This window comes from Theropithecus gelada, chromosome 9, assembly GCF_003255815.1.
Source record: "Theropithecus gelada isolate Dixy chromosome 9, Tgel_1.0, whole genome shotgun sequence".
NCBI classification, from domain to species: Eukaryota; Metazoa; Chordata; class Mammalia; order Primates; family Cercopithecidae; genus Theropithecus; species Theropithecus gelada.
Genome location: NC_037677.1, coordinates 22,455,936 through 22,467,522, shown reverse-complemented (window position 1 = coordinate 22,467,522; position 11,587 = coordinate 22,455,936).

The window sequence follows — 11,587 nt, the reverse complement described above, 5'->3', positions numbered from 1 at the left end:
TTCAAATTGTCTCTTCTAGCTATTTTGAAATATATGATACGTTGTTAACTATACTCACCCTACTCCACTATCAATCATTAGACCTTATTCCTTCTATTTAAATGTATGTTTGTTCCATTAACCAATCTGTGTTCATTCCCTTACTCCCAGCACATAGCCTTCCCTGCCTCTGGTATCTATCGTTCTACTCTGCCTCCTTGGGATCAACTTTTTTAGCTCCCACATATGGGTGAGAACATTCGATATTTGTCTTTCTGTGCCTGGTGTATTTCACTTAACATGATGACCTCCAGTTCCATCCATGCTGCTGAAAATGACAGGATTTCATTCTTTTTTATGGCTGATAGTATTCTATCGTGTACATGTACCATGTTTCTTTATTCATTTATCTGTCAATGGACACTTAAGTTGATTCTGTATCTTTGCTATTGTGAATAGTGCTGCAGTAAATACAAGAGTGAAGGCATCCCTTTGATATACTGATTTCTTTTCTTTGAATAAATACCCAGCAGTGGGATTGCAGGAGCATAAAGAAGTTCAAGTTTTAGTTTTTCCACTCAAAAAGTCTGATATCTGATAAAAAAAAATTCACTAAAGGTACAGGTTAAAAAATCAACATATACAAATCAGTAGCATTTCTACACACCAATTATGAACTAAGAAAGCAATCAAGAAAACAATCTCATTTCCAATAGCTACAGAATAAAATAAAACAAAATAAAATAAAATATTTAGGAATAAATTTAACCAAGGCAGTGAAAGAGCTCTAAAGACAAACTGCAAAACACTGATGATGGAAATTTGAGAGGACGCAGACAAGACATCCCATGCTCATGGGATCCATCTTGAGTTGATTTTTGTATATGGTGAGAGATGGGTCCAGTTTCATTCTTCTGCATATGGATGTACAATTTTCCTAGCACCATTTATTGAAGAGGATGTCTTTTCCATAATGTATGTTTATTTTATTTTATTTTATTCTGTAGCAATCTACAGATTCAACGCATTCCCTATCAAAATACCAATATCATTTTTCACAGAAATAAAAAAAATCTTAAAGTTCATGTGAAGCCAAAAAAGAGCCTGAATAATCAAAACTTTCTTGAGCAAAAAGAACAAAGCTAAAAGCACAATTCTTGACTTCAAAATATATTATAAGGTTATAGTAACCAAAACAGCATGGTATTGGTATAAAAACAGACAGTTAGACCAATGGAACAAAATGGAGAACCGAGAAATAAATCCATGTATTTACAGCCAAACTGAATTTTAACATAAGTGCCAAGAACATACATTATGGAAAAGACACCCTTTTCAATAAATGGTGTTTGGAAAATTGTATATCCATAGGCAGAGGAATGAAACTGGACCCATCTCTCACTATATACATAAATCAACTCAAGATGAATTAAAGACTAATGCAAGACCCAAAACTATAAAGCTGCTAGAAGAAAACATGGAAGAAATAATGCAGGACACTGGTGTAGGGAAAGATATTATGGCTAGGACCTCAAAAGCACAGGCAAAAAAACAAACAAAAACAAATAGGACAATATTAAACTAAAAAGTTTCTGCACAGCAAAGGAAACAATCAACGGAGTGAAAAGACAACCTGTTGAATGGAAGAAAATATTCACAAACTACTCATCCCACGAGGGACTAATATCAAGAATGTACAAGGAACTCAAATAACTCAATAGTAAAAAATAAAATAAGCAAGTGGGAAAAAGACATGAATGATATTTCTCAAAAGCAGGCATACAAATGACCAACAGGTACATGAAAAAATGCTCAACATCACAAATCATTAGGGAAATGTAAATCAAAACTACAATGAGATATTATCTTACCCCAGTTAAATGGCTATTAAGACACACACATACACACACACACACACCCCAAAACAAAACAAACAAACAAACAAAAAACCAGCGACAACAAAACTCAGATACTGGCAAGGATGTGGAGAAAAGGGAAACTAGCAAGGATGTGGTGAAGAAAAGGGAACTCTTATTGTTGGTGGGAACATAAATTAGCACAGCCACTTTATGGACACAGATATTGTCCACGAAAACACTGTCGAGATTTCTTAGGCTACTTCTTTTGTGTAAGGATTTAAGTAGAGGAAACTTCATTATCATATGGATTGAAGGTTAGACTGAAGATTGCTGTTATATCTCTTGCGATTTCTCTGAAGGTCAGGTAACAACTTAGTTTGGGTTTGGTGACATGAAACTGTAGCATGGATGACTCCATTTTGATTTTTAGTCTGGTCTTTTGGGGCCTAGAGCAAGAGCTTAGTTCAAAAAAGTGACCTCCTACAGTTTTTATTTAACAGAAATTATTTAACAGAGGCTGAGGCAGGAGGATTGCATGGACCCAGGAGTTTGAGGCTGTAGTGTGTGATAATCATGCCTGTGAATAGCCACTGTATTCCAGCCATAAAAACTGAATAGAAATTTAGAACTGAAAAACACAGTAATTGAAACTAAAAAAAAACAAAAACAAAAACAACTCACTGTATGGGCTTACTGGCAAAATAGAGATGTCAGAGGAAAGACCCAGTATATGTGAACAAATTTCAATAGAAATGATCATTAGATCATTTCTCTGAGTAACAGAGAAAAAGATATGAAAACACCCACATGGACTCAGGGACCTGTGCGACAATAACAAAAGATTTAACCTTTATGTCACCAGAAAGAGAGAAGAAAAAGTGGTGCCAAAAAAACTATTTAAAAAATTGGCTAAAAATCCTGAAATTTGGCAGACAACATAAACCTACGGATTTAAGAAAATCAGCAAACCTTGAATAGGATAAAACCAAGGAAACCCATTCCAAGACACATGTAACCATGAACTAAAGACAAATAAAAAGTCTTGAAAGCCATCAGACACAAATAGCTCATTACTTATACAGAGAGAATGATGCAAATGACTCTGGAGTTCTCCTCAGAAACCATAGAGGCCAGAAAAAAGTGAGACAGTTTTCAAGTGATGAAAGAAAATAACTGTTAATTCATAATTGTATGTCTGGTAAAAAATAATATGTTTCAGGAATAAAAGTGGAAGACATTCTTAGATTAAGTATACTTGGAAAACTATTAATTAAGGACAACCAACAGAAATGATAGGTATATGGGCATATATAATGGGCTATTATTTTTTCTTTAGTCCTTTAAATATGTTTGAAAGCAAAAATTTTAACAATGTTGAAACTGCCTTTGCAAAATTATGACTGAGACAGTGAAACAGAGCTAATCTAACCTAATCTATCTTGGTTCTAACCTTTAAACTATCCTTGTTCTTTTCTGGGCATAGGCTGAACTAACTTTGGGGGAACTTAGTTTACAGTTTATAGTTTAAAACAAAGTGGATAACAGCCCTTTCCCAAAACAAACCTTCTTCTTGCCTAGGGACTATACTGCCTTTGCAGGACTAACCAATTAACCACAAGATTAGAAATTATGGTTTAGGACTCATGCAGCTGGAGGCTGCAAGACTCTGACCCTCCCTAAACTGCTCCTAAGATCAATGCTTGAGATATTTTGCAGACCCTGCACTTGTTGGATCAGCTGGCACCACCCAGATTGATACACCAATCAGCACTGCTGGCTCACAGGCTTCCCCCCACCAACTAAGTTGTCCTTAAAATCTCTGATCGCTGAGTGCTGCTTGGGGAGACTGATTTGATTAATAATAAAACTCTAGTCTCCTGCACAGCTGGCTCTGTGTGAATTACTCTTTCTCTCTTGCAATTCCCCTGTCTTGATAAATTGGCTCTGTCTAGGCAGCGGGCAAGGTGAACCCACTGGGAGGTTACAATGTCTGGTGAGGATTTCAATGAATGTAGATGTAATGTACAAGACAGCCATAACGGAAGAGGGGGAAGTTACAGGAATCTATGAAATAAATGAAAATATATCATATTTAAATTTGTAGGATGCAGCTAAATCAGTGCTTAGTGGAAATTTTCTGCCATTAAATACTTTATTAGAAGAAAGATCTCAAATCAATAACCAAACTTCCTTATGTAAAACTGGAGGAACAAGAACAAAAATCAAGCAATAAGAAGGAAATAAGAAAGATAAGAATATCAATGAAATTGAAAACAGAAAAATGAGAAAAGTCAATAAAACTAAAAGTTGGTTCTTTGAAAAGATCAATAAATTGGATAAATCTCTAGCAGGAGTGACACACACAAAAAATGTGAAGTCCAAATTACCAATATCAGGAAAGAAATAGGGGAAATCACTATATAACCCTGCATACTTTAAAAAGATAATAAACAACTTCCCTCACATAAATTTGACAGCTTAGTTGAACCGGAGTAATTTCTAAAAAACACAAACTCCCCAAACTGACCAAAATAAAATAGATAATTTAATAGTCCTGTGACTATTGTAAATCATTAATTCTCCGTTGAAAATTTTCTGAAAAAGAATTCTCCAGGCTCAAATAGTTTTGCTGGTAAATTCTACCAAACATATAAAGAAGGAATAAAACCAATTCCATGCAACTTCTAAAGAAATTAAATCAATAACAAATAACCTTCCAAAACATAAAGCACCAGGCCCAGATGCTTTCACTGGTAAATTTTACAAACACTTAAGGAAGAGTTAAGTTTGAATTTAGGTCAATTTTCCAAAATCTCTTTTAGAAAATAGTGAAGAAAAGACTTCCCAACCAATTTTATGATGTCAGCATAAAATACCAAAATTAGACAAAGACAATAGACAGTAGGCCAGGAGCAGTGACTCACCCCTGTAATCCTAGCACTTTGGGAGGCTGAGGTGAGTGGACCACAAGGTCAGGAGATTGAGACCATCCTGGCTAACATGATGAAACCCCGTCTCTACTAATAATCCAAAAAAAAAAAAAAAAATTAGCCAGGCGTGGTGGTGGGTGCCTGCAGTCCCAGCTACTCAGGAGGCTGAGGTGGGAGAATGGCGTGAACCCGGGAGGCAGAGTTTGCAGTGAGCCGAGATTGTGCTACTGTACTCCAGCCTGGGCAATAGAGCGAGACTGTCTCAAAAAAAAAAAAAAAAAAAAAAAAAAGAAATCCTTCCCCATCAAAGTGTTATATTTGTTATAATTTATGGAGTTACATTGACACATCATTATCACCCAAAGACCACAGTATATATTAGGGCTTACTCTTGCTGTTGTACATTTTATGGGTTTGAATAAATGTATATGGTATGTATCCACTATTATAGTATCATGGAAAGTAGTTCCGCCGACCTAAAAAAATCCTTTATTCTATGCCTATTCATCCCTTCCTCCCTACTAACTTCTACCAACCACTGATCTTTTTACTGTGTCTATAGTTGTATCTTTTCCAGAATGTAATATAGTTGGGATTATATAATATGCAGACTTTTCAGATTGGCTTCTTTCACTGAGTAACATGCATTTAAGTTTCCTCCATGTCTTTTCATGACTTGTTAGTTCATTTCTTTTCCATGCTGAATGATATTCCATTCTCTGGCTCGAACACAGTTAATGTATCCATTTTCCTACTGAAGGATATCTTGGTTGCTTCCAAGTTTTGGCAATTGTGAATAAAACTGCTACAAACATAGGAGGGCAGGTTTTTGTGTGGACATACATTTTTAACTTCTTTGGGTAAATACCAAGGAGCACATTTGCTGAATTGCATGGTAAGAGTCTGTAAATGTAGTAGTATAAGGAACTATCAAACTGACTTCCAAAGTTGCTGTGCCATTTTGCATTTCCACCAGCAATGAATCAGAGTTCCTGTTGCTCCATATCCTACTCAGCATTTGGTGTTGTCAGTGTTCTGGATGTTGGCCATCCTAATAGGTGTGTAGTGGTATCTCATTTTTTTCTTAATTTTTATTTCCCCAATGACATATGATTTAGAGCATCTTTTCATAAATGTATTTGCCATCTGTGCATCTTTTTTGGTGAGGTATCTCTTAAGGTCTTTGGTCCAGTTTTTGGTTAGATTGTTAGTTTTCATATTAATTGAGTTTTAAGGTTTCTTTGTACATTTTGGATAGCAGTCTTTTGGCAGAGGCATCTTTTGCAAATATTTTCTCCTAGTCTGTAGCTTATCTTCTGATTCTTTTAACATTGTCTTTCTCAGAGAAAATTTTTAAAGTTTTAATTATGTCCAGCTTGTCAGTTTCTTTCACGGATCATGAAACGTCTTCAGTGTTGTATCTAAAAAGTCATTGCCATACTCAAGGTTATCTAGATTTTCTCCTATGACATCTTCTAGGAGCTTTATAGTTCTGTGTCACACATTAGGTCCGTAATCCATTTTGAGTTAGTTTTTGTGAAAAGTGTAAGGTCTGTTTCTAGATGCATTTTTTCACATGTGACTCTCCAGTTTTTCCAGCACCATTTGTTGAGAAGATTATTTCCTATCCATTGTATCGCCTTTGCCCCCTTGTCAAAATCAGTTGACTATTTATGTGGATCCCAGGCTTTTATCATATTGACTCTGCCATCTTTTCCTCCTGCTCATGCTATCATGGATTGATGTCTCTTGCCCACAAAGCCTCTTAAAGTTGCATAATCATAGCTGGGCATGGTGGCATGCACCTATAGTCCCAGCTCCTGGGGAGGCTAAGGCGGGAGGATCCTTTGAGCCCAGGAATTAGAGGCTGCAGTGCTTTATGATCATTCCTGTGAAGAGCCACTGCACCCCAGCCTGGGAACATAGCAAGAAAACTGCCTCTTCAAAACGTTTCATCGGCCAGGCGTGGTGGCTTACGCCTGTAATCCCAGCACTTTGGGAGGCTGAGGCGGGCAGATCATGAGGTCAGGAGATCAAGACCATCCTGGCTAACATGGTGAAACCCCGTCTCTACTAAAAATACAAAAAATTAGCCAGGCATAGTGGTGGACGCCTGTAGTCCCAGCTACTCAGGAGGCTGAGGCAGGGAAATGGCGTGAACCCGGGAGGCAGAGCTTGCAGTAAGCCGAGATCGCACCACTGCACTCCAGCCTGGGCAACAGAGTGAGACTGTCTCAAAAAAAAAAAAAAAAAAAAGTTTCATCATCATTGTTGATGGTATCTTTCCTGAAAACACTGTTTGTGCCGAAGATGCTGTCTCTTAATTCTTCCAAGGAAGTGAGCTTTGGGTGCTCAGGTCAATGAGTAAATGAATAGAATGGTTAGTCAGGGTCCCAGCATGAAACAAAATCTAACTCAGATGTCTCAAGAGAGTATGGAGTATAACCAAAAGACTGTTTACAGCAGCATGGTCAGGTTAGGGTACCAGGAAAACAGGAACCTAGAGATTAACTTCGGTAGGCAGCCTTTTCCACCCTAGATCTGAGGAAGCAAAGGCAGAAAATAGTGTTACCATAGCCCACTGAGTGCTGGGGTCAGCTTGGGGAGTCACATAAGAGGAACATGTAATATAGACCCAGGAGGTCAGATACTCCTCATCGACTCTGAATTTTATTAGGAAAACAGCATCATTTGTAGGTTGCAAGTTTAAAGTTTTTACTACATCCTGTAGAGCAGCAGTGCAACCTGACAGAATATTATCTCCCTGCTGGCACTTTAACTGAGTGGGCATTGGACCATCCCACTGTCTATCATAGTAGCTGCTTCCTGAGGTGGGGCCTGAACCCACAGCCACACTTCTGCTGTAAAATAAGTTCCTTGGTAGAAGGTGATATTATACAGATTGTAACAGAGAAGGTTGGAAAAGGGTCTGGGGTCAAATGGAAAAAACAGTGCAATGACCTTCTTCTCAGCCCCAGCTATCCTGTCCCATGGACCCTCAGACAGCGCTGCTTGTGTCAGCCTGCAAGCCTAAAGCAGCTACTCCAGCTTTTGATCCTGACCCTTCTAATCATAGGGCTAAAACCCCACCCAAGTGGTCAAAATGACATTTCAGCTACCTCTTCCACAGACTTTACTTCTAACCCCTCTCTCTAATCCCCAAGTCTTCACCCAAATAATTAAACAATGAAATGAACTCCTCTTTAAACCAGGTATGGTGGAATGCGCCTGAAGTCCCAACCACTTTGGTGGCTAAGAAAAGAGGATCTTTTGAGCCCAGGAGTTTAGAGTCCAGCCTGGGAAACATAGTGAGACCCTATCTCTAACAACAACAACAAAAGGTAAACTCTTCCGTGACTGCATACCAAAGCTCCTGTGCATACCAACCGAGGCAAGGAGAAGCAGTACCTGGAGAGGGTGAGGGTAGTTTTGGAACCTTAGCTCAGCCAGGGACAATGGAGCTGGGGGCGGAGGTGGCAATGCTGTATGACTTCGCTCACTAAACTCCTAAACTGCAGCCACAGACGCCTGTTACACTTGGACCCAAGCAGTCCTACATAAGCCATGAGTCACAGTGCTCATGCTGGTACCTGTTCACAGAATGTGAGTTCTCCAAGCAGCATTTCTCTTCTCTTCATTACTGATGCGATTACTAAGGGTGGAGAAAAGTCAATGGCCTGAATCTGTTTTTATCTGTCATCTGTTGTCTATCTCTGGGGCTGCCCGCTGTAGGAATGTTACTGACAGCAACATGTGATGGGCCTTCTCCATCACATCTCCAAGTGGTATCGCCATTTCAATTTCTTCCTATGTACTGGGCTTGCTCATTGCTCATCCCAAACTTCAGGTCTTAAGAATATTGCCATACGGAGCTTGCAGTGAGCTGAGATCCGGCCACTGCAATCCAGCCTGGGCGACAGAGCGAGACTCCGTCTCAAAAAAAAAAAAAGAATATTGCCATAGACATTTCTTTATGAGGTGATCATATATTTGGAGTATGGTAAAAATAATTAATACTAGAAGATGGATCCACAGGGGAAAGGGCAGTCAGGTATGTCTGAAACCTAAGAAAGGATTTGGCTGTTTTCCAGGGATGTAAGGATAATACCATATAGAACAGAACACCTAGGCCAAATTGTTGGTTAGGAATGCCATCTCCTTGGTTCATTTTTTTAGTGTCTTGCTATCTGCCCTGAATCTTGGAACCACTGCTCTAAAAGAGTTCTGAAAAATTTTGCCTTCAAGGTTCACCTTTACATAAAATTCACTATGGCTGAAACGAAGCTCATATTCCTTCTTGTTTCTATCTTGGGTTTTCTCTTGGATTGGTAGTGCTGAGGCTTGAAACATTTGGAGAAATGTTTGATGTTTTTCTTTCCCTTTTTTTCCCTCTCCTTCACTAAGCATGGGACAATTATTCCTTATGTCTTTTACATACATCTGTTTATTGCCAGCCCCCATGTAGGGATGTCTTGGCAGTTGTGTATGTTGGCCTGAACCTCAGGAGAAAAATCTCAGCCAGAGATATACATTTGGGGATGAAGAAGCCAAGAAGGCAACCGGGGACAGTGTAAGTAGAGCAAGAAGATAAAACCAGGCTAAAATCCTAAAGACAAAATTGTTTAAAAAATGAGCAAGAAGATCACAGAAAAAAAAACAAACCGAGAAATAACCAAGAGGTGGTGCATGCCTGTAATTCCAGTAATTCAGGAGGCTGAGGCAGGGGGATTGCTTGAGCCCAGCAGTTTGAGACCAGCAACATAGCAAGACTCCATCTCTAAAAAACTTTTAAAAAAATTAGTTAGGCGTGGTGATGCATGCCTGCAGTTCCAGCTACTCAAAGGCTAAGATAGGAGGATTACTTCTTGAGCCCAGAAGTTAGAGACCACCCTGGGCAGCATAGCACTATCCCATCTCTTAAAAAAAAAAAAAAAAAAGAAAAGAAAAGAAAAGTAAAAGAAAGAGAGAAAATGGCCAAGAGATGGAGGAAATCCAAGAGAAAATGATATTGCCAAAGTCTGTCAACAGTATTACAGGTTGCAAGAGATTGCCCTGGATTTATTGATGAAGTTTTTGTTTTTGTATTTATCTTGGTGTGAATAGTACCGTGCAATGGTTCTCAAACTTTTTGGTTGTACAAATTATTGTATATCTTACAAACTATTGAAGACCTGAAAGAGCTTTTGATTATAAGAACCCCAAAGAGATTACATCTCTTATTTATCCTACTAGAAATTAAAGCTGAGAAAATTTTAAACATGTTAATTTACGTAAAAACAATAATAAACCTATTACCAGTTAATAGAAATATTTATGAAAATAACCAAAACAAAAAAATTGAGAACAGTGGCAATGTTTTACATTTTAGGAAATCCCTTTAATATCTGGCTTAATATAATAGAAAACCATTAAGTTCACATATCTTGTTCTGCCTTCAATCTGTTTTGCTATTACATGTTATTAGTATATAGCCTCTGGAAAACTCCGTTATATTATCATTAGAGAATGTGCATAAAAAATATTAACTATGAAAATAGTTTGATCTTGCAACTCCCTGAAAGGTTTTCAGGAATTTCAAGGGATCTGGGGACCCCACGGCAGGAGAGCTTGACAATACTGTGAACCTCATAAATAAGGTCTTTTTGTCGTGATGAAAAGTAAGCTAGATAGACTTGACTGAAATTTCAAGGGCTATTTGATGAGAAGGGGAGGTTGTTTCATTGACATTATTCTCTAAGGTTAGGAATGGACTCTACAACATTCATTCGATTAATTCATTCAGGATACATTTATTTCGCACACATTATGTGCCAGGAAGTACTCTAGATACTGAAGACGTACCAGTAGACAAAACAAAAAAATCCTTGCCTTCATGAGACGTCTAATAAAGTAGTAAAATATATAGTGTATCAGAGAGTGGTTAAGTCCTATGCAGAAAAAACAATGTAAAGAGGTCTAGAGAATGCTGGAGGGATTTGCATATTTCAGTAGAATGGACAGGGAAGGCCTCTTTAAGAATGCAACAGTTGAGCAAAGACCTGAAGGAGGTGAAGCCATTTAGATATCTTTTGAAAGGGCTTTTCCAGCTATTTAACAAATTAATTTCTTAACATTTGAAATTTTATTTATATGTAGTCTTTAATCAAATATCTATTGTATATGACATTAGCTGCAGGTACAAGGAAATCAGACAAGAGAACTGAGGTTTATTGAGTGCCTGCCATGTACCAGGCACTGTGCTAAGTATTATGAATGAGGTTTGGTGTCTTCACTAAGATTTACAACTTAATGCAGGAGGCAAGGTGTAGACATACACTTCCTGCAGTGTGGGTGTAGCAGTTCTTATGAGAAGAGTTGGCTTGAAGTTGCACTGCCAGAAGTAATGCACTTGACCTACCTGAAGTCTAGGCCTCCATTTCAAGATGAATTAAGGTGTGGAGGGTGCTCTCCACTCTAACAGAGGGGAAGCCAGCAAGTTAATACCTGATCACACCTTTTATAGAGCGCTTTGGTTAACAATATGTCTTCACGCCGGGCGCGGTGGCTCAAGCCTGTAATCCCAGCACTTTGGGAGGCTGAGATGGGTGGATCACGAGGTCAGGAGATCGAGACCATCCTGGCTAACACGGTGAAACTCCGTCTCTACTAAAAAATACAAAAAAAAACCTAGCCGGGCGAGGTGGCAGGCGCCTGTAGTCCCAGCTACTCGGGAGGCTGAGGCAGGAGAATGGCGTGAACCCGGGAGGCCGAGCTTGCAGTGAGCTGAGATCCGGCCACTGCACTCCAGCCTGGGCGACAGAGCGAGACTCCGTCTCAAAA